General features: G+C 34.6%; 1 long non-coding RNA gene across 1 annotated transcript in view; it reads left to right on the top strand.

Moving 5' to 3' along the window:
* Positions 1-5,005, top strand: part of LOC131382927 (uncharacterized) — a 22,980-nt gene extending 17,975 nt beyond the window's left edge. The window contains exons 3-4 of the long non-coding RNA XR_009212555.1: positions 763-800; positions 4,894-5,005. This is a non-coding gene — a long non-coding RNA (uncharacterized LOC131382927). The remainder of the gene's footprint in view (positions 1-762; positions 801-4,893) is intronic.
* The last annotated feature ends 1,371 nt before the right edge of the window (positions 5,006-6,376 follow it).

Raw genomic sequence — 6,376 nt, 5'->3', positions numbered from 1 at the left:
TCAACAGAACTGTTTTAGGGTAAAGATCTTGAATCTCACATGGAATTTCCTAATGGACAAATTGTGAGGGAAATATGTAGTGTTTTGTTGTTGTTGTTGTTATTTTTTAAGTGTAGCGATCTTATTTGGGAATGAAATGGGAGACAGGTTTGCCTGACTGCTTATTTTCCTTTCATACCTATGTTATATTATTGGGTGCCAGTTCTGTCCACTCCCTTTTCAGAGAAGTCCCACCTACTGTCCTGGCTGAGGTGTTGTCAGGTCACAGAACTCAATGTTACCTTAACTCACCTCAAGTGATTGGGCCAGGAGAAATTTTCTATGCTACAGCTTTAAAAAAAAAAAATGATAAATCGCTTAGATTGCTTTATTGGGAATTTGAATTGAGAAACCAGAGGTAAATGCCAGTTATCTTGGGGTTCTGACACAGTTAATTTATGAGGTCACACCTTGGAGAAAAAAATAGAAAATGTATGAAGCAGTCAGGGGTGAGGCTGGTGTGCTAGCAAGCCAAAGCCACCTGCAAGCAGAAGTTATTAAAGAGTAGGAAAATAAGTCAGCAGTAAGGAAAGGCAAGAGCAAGAATCACACATGCTGAGATTAGGGAGACCATGCAGCCCCTAAGAGATGACAAGAGAACCCTTGTTTTTCTAGTTCTTAGTTTCAGTCCCTAAAAGACTATGTCTCTTATCATTTGGTAACTGTATAATTGTCTGTTATATCTTTATTTTAAAAAATAAATCTTCCCTTTTCTTTTGCCAGAACTAGTCGGAGAGGTCTCTCTTGAAATTAAAATGATTGTAAGTAGAACAGATTATACTGCTCCAAAAAACCCATTATTTCGTGTGATGTGTGTGTGTGTGTGTGTGTGTGTGTGTGTGGGTGTCTGTATTTAGAGAAAGAGTCTGTTTTCTCCTCAAGCTATGAGTTTCAGTTTTATTTTAAGACACACTTTTATCTGTTACCACAGTGGGAGAACAGAGAATTTTTTTTGCGTGTGATTTCTTGCTTTTAGGAAAGAAAGTGTTTCAAAATTTGAATAAGAAATAATACATAGAAATCATCTTTGTTTTTTATAGCCTCCCAATCTTATTCACATAGTCTGAAAATTCAGCTTTACATAATGAGAACTACATCCACCTCATAGCTACAATAATTACTGAAGAAGTTTAATTTTGCAGGAAATATAACTAAGAATAATAGCAAATGAAGATTTCTTAAGCTTATCTTAAATATTACATTTAATACTATATCAACTAATGAAAGTTTTATTTCAATGATTAATGTTTGATTGATTTAAGCTAGCATTTTTATTCAAAATAAAAGCTTCGCCAATGTGCATTTATAACTTATAGTCCTGATAGTTAAACTGAAGTTTGGGTTGAAAATATCTTTGTGCAATAGAAATGCACATATAAGACTAACATGAACTATGGTTGACATTAAACAGAAAGGTATTACAAGTATCAGACCTAACTCAAAAAATGTCTGCTAATTGCATGCAAATACTCTAAAGGAATAAGACAAATATCTTTATGTGACTTAATAAGCCCAATTCCATTATTTTATAGTTATACCACTATAACTTCAGTATAAAGTGTAAATTGGTGTCTTTCTAGTTAATAAAAAGTAAAGACAGGTTTTCTAGGGGTAGGAATGCTTTTAGACATAAATGTAGAGGTGATAGTTGTTTTCCTGATATAAACAGAGCTGATAAAATATGCAAAACAGGTTTAAATCATTAAGCAAGAGGAGCAAAAATTAAGAAACATTAGCTCAGCCCTCATTCAGGCTTAAGGTCACTTCAATAGGTTATTCTTAGAGACACTTAAAGTCACCCATTGGCCAAGCATAGAAATTCATTTCTTTTGTTAGGACTTTCTGTAAATACAGAAAGTGGGCTGTGTTTCCACAGACCCTTTATTCCGGCACTTCTCCTGTGGCTCTTCTCTGTTACCTACTACTGCTCCATTAATTTCTCCATGAACCTTGATGATTTCCTACAGGCAATTACCCAAAGGCCATTGTCAAGACTGATGATAATCCTTCCTACAGTTCACATACTTTGGCTGATAGAGCCTACGCAGAGGGTGTAGCTCTGTTCTCTCTGCCATCACGATCTCCTCTCCATTTGCCCCCAATCTCCTGCATTGGCATCTATCTCTAGCCCATCAGAAGCATTTTCACATTCTTGTCAAAGTGAGGAATGAGAGAACTGGGCCACCATTATTAATCACAACTTCACTCACTACAAGAGGCTTCATTCACTCTGCCCCTGGAACCGTCTTCATTCTCTACTATCATTTTTCTTTATCACTTACGGCAATATTCTTTCAGAAGTTTCATGGACTCTTCTTTGACTTTTATCATAAAATCTTGAATCAAACCTGTCTCCATGCAATGATTCTCCCCAGCATGAGTAACTTTAGGTCCTTTCCCTTGGGGCTGCCAGACTCCATACAAATAATGGGTCTTATGATGATTAAGGAATTCTTCCAAGTGACAGTTAAAGAGGCTGCCTGCCTAGAGCAAATGAAAGGCATGTGGAATGGAGATGAGTGTTATAAAGAGAAGGAGTTTGGATGTTGCAAATTTCACAAAATACCCTCTCTGAAGATCAAATTCTGATGCAGGTAAGAGACTGGAATTAGGTAGAAATTCTAGTTATAAAATCCGTGAATAACTTCATATTTCTGAATACAATATTGTCAGTTATTTTATTCAAGTTGATGAAATGTGAATTTAAATACTCAAGGTTTAAAAATCAAGAGAAAAGTATTAGAGATGAGTTTATCATTGCAAATTAAACACAAGAGCTAGATTTCTTAAGTTTTTCATTTTTGTTTTTCTTCACCTGTACTCTTCTCAAAACCTGTGTTTATGCTGACAAGATTATTTTGGCTCTAGTAGTAGATTTGGGTTTGCAACAGGAAGTAATTGTAATTAGCAATTTATGCAAACTAATTATTCTTTTTTTATGACTTGGATGTTGACTTTAGTGTGTGTCTGCGTGTATGTGTGTATGCACATGCGTGTGCATATATGTGTATAAGTGTACATATTTATTACTAGAAATTGTTAGAAATGTTTTAAGGAGCATTGTTAAAGTTTATAAGTGAAATAATCTTCATGATATAAAAAACATGAATAGACATAAATGAATAAAATATTTCACAATATATTTTTGAGTCAGTAATTTCAGTTGTCCTTTTAGTATTTTCCTATAATTCTGCCTTTCCCAAAATATAAAAATGTATTCATTACCTTCTCTCCAAAAATGCTTCCCTCTCCAGAGCTCCTTTCCATCCTTATTACCACCATCATTTCACCAGTCATAGTTTCACACATCCTTGTCATATTTCATTGCTCTTCCATCTTATTTGATCAAGGCATCATACAAAGTTTAGAATTCACTTTAAAACATGCCTTACATTTATCTCTTTCTTTTCATTATCTCTGTCCCCATTTTAGTTGTGAATTTTATTATTTCAAATTTAGAGTGTCTCTACATGTATCTCTACAGTTATACTGACACTCTACAGGTATGCTGATATCTCCACAGTTATACTGTACCAGCACTTCCTGCTATGTATAATACAATGTTTTACATTCACCAGACCTGTAACAAAATTTTTAACTGTTTTTTCTTCACTTCCATTTTCTTCCTCTTTTTCTTCTCTCCTACAAATTTAGATCTGTATGTTATTGTCAGGCTTTCTTTATTCTTTTCATATTATTCCTTTCTTAAACAATTTTCAATAGCTTCCTACTGGCTATGGAAGTAAATCTAGATTTCTCTGCTCTTATTTCATACCTGACAAATTCCGGCTCTGCCATGCCAATCAAAACTTGTATTTCACAGCTTCACGGTGTGGACTGTGCTTTAGACAAGCCAACTTGAACACAATCCTTTCACAATGACATGCTTATGCTGATTTCATTCTTCTCTTTTGCCTAAGGGGTATTTAATGCTTCAAGCTTATCATTCAAGATGAGGTTAAGTTTAGTTTTCCAAATATCTGCTATAACACCTAATTCAAATGTTGCTCTTGTAGGTGTTACACTTCATCATGTGCTACTTTCTGGCATTTGCTTTCCCAGCATGAAGGAAAAATACCTCGATGGCAAGGATTAGGCTGCATACTCAAAGTATGAAAGAGTCTCCTGGCAGTAAACTGCCCTAGAGACCAACTAGGTCAGCCCCTTCATTTTAAAGCTGATAAAACTGAGGCTTAAGTGATCAACTGGCTTTCAAAAAGCCATAGAACCCTTAGCAACAGCATTAGGAATCACACTCCATTTTCGCCTCAGTACATAGTGAAGCATATACATAGGAAAGCATGTATTAATTCCACTTAATTCTGGATTTGCATGTAACTAATTCTCTGTAGACAGGAAAAGATGTTTATCTTTACAATATTATAGCTTTCAAAGCTGGCTGATTTCAAAGTATCCTGTTGTGACAAGAAATGATGAACAAAATATTTACTGAGGGAGAATATATGTCTTATTTTTAAATAGCTTCTATTTTCTTCTTCTTCTTCTTTATTTATTTATTTATTTATTTATTTCTGAGATGGAGTCTCGCTCTGTCGCCCAGGCTGGAGTGCAGTGGCACGATCTTGGCTCACTGCAAGCTTCGCCTCCTGGGCTCACGCCATTTTCCTGCCTCAGCCTCCCAAGTAGCTGGGACTATAGGCCGGCTAATTTTTTGTATTTTTAGTAGAGACGGGGTTTCACCGTGTTAGCCAGGATGGTCTCGATCTCCTGACCTTGTGATCCACCCGCCTCGGCCTCCCAAAGTGCTGGGATTACAGGCATGAGCCAGCATGCCCAGCCATAGCTTCTATTTCCTAAACAGAATGGAAACCCAGTTATCTTTTTTTTACCTAGTAGGGTAATGTACATAAAGAATGCAATGTGAAAATTGCAGAGAAAACTATAGAGGAAAAGAGTTAGAAGGAAAGAAGAGATGGCTGGAAGCATGGAGAGAAAACAACATGAGGATTTTTGTAGTGAATTGCTAAATGCTTTGCATTGTAATGTCATTTCTTCCCTAATCACTCCACAAAATATTTAATAAATTAATCTTACAACTCATTATTTCAAAATGCAACCCAAGTACTTCTGCACTGGTTCAATGTGGGTAAAAAAGGAAAAGAGATTCAGCATAAAGTTTCAGATACATCTGTATTACTTTGAGTCATCAGCAATAGTTTAAATTTTTAAATTATTTGTCTTCTTTTTAATACTGACAAAATCCTACTTCAATTAAAATAATGTAATTTATAAAAATTAAATATTTTAGGTATTTCATGGAATATCTTAATTATATAGGAAAGATATATTTCAATGATTAAAGAAAATTTCTCATTAGACTACAAAATTGGAAATAAAAATGACGTTTTCTGATTAAAGCTGAATGGGGAAATTTTTAAAATAAATACTTTGATTTTAGCACAGTGTTTTTACAGAGTTTTGACAAATTATCATATGGTCCATTGGTTGATGAGTACAATTTTTATGTAGTAGAAACATTTGACAATATTAGTTATAGATGGAAATTTTTTGCTTAGTTGTAATATATTACTCACCTACTAGGTACAAAATACAAAAGTATCCATTGATTTTACATTTGTGCTTGATTAGTGATTAATATAGTTTTGTGTAGTTTATGTAAAACTGTAACTAAATAAAATTTTTTTGGCATGATTCATATTGTTTTCAACATACCAGTAATGTTTACAGTGATGTTTTCTTTGTTAAAAATGTGTCATACATGTTCACCATTTAAATTTTTATTATGCTCGCAATCCCAGATAAAACAACGCCATCATGTTCTGTTCTGTCAAATAGTCTCACTTTAGTTCACTCGTTTATTTGGAAAAAAAATAAGCTCTTAAAAGTTTGAATTTTTTTTAAAGTTAGGGTTACTTTAGTCAACATGCAAACTCAGTATGTTAGTTCCATATTGTTGCTTTAACTGAGTACCACAAATTTAATGGCTTAAAACAACTAAAATTTGTTATCTTACAGTTCTAGATGTCAGAAATCCAAAATGGGTCTTGGTAGGCTAAAATCGAAGTGTCAGAAGAGCTGAATTCCCTTGCAGGTTCTAGGGGAGAATTGTTTCCTTGTCATTTCCAGCTTCTAAAGGCCATCTGCATCCCTTGATTTGTGGCCCCTTCTTCCATTTGCAACACCAGCAGCATAGCGTCTTTAGATCTTTCTCTGACCCTCTGTCTTCCATTTCCACTGATAAGAACACTTGTGTTTACATTGGGCCCACTAAAATAATCCAGGATGAGATCAGTTGATTAGTAGCGTAACTCCACATGAAATCTTAATTTCCCTTTGTCATGTAATCTAGTGTATT

Source organism: Hylobates moloch, unplaced genomic scaffold (assembly GCF_009828535.3).
Source record: "Hylobates moloch isolate HMO894 unplaced genomic scaffold, HMol_V3 SCAFFOLD_1, whole genome shotgun sequence".
NCBI lineage: Eukaryota > Metazoa > Chordata > Mammalia > Primates > Hylobatidae > Hylobates > Hylobates moloch.
Note: the sequence above shows the minus strand (reverse complement) of the source record. Positions and strands in the feature narration are given on the sequence as shown.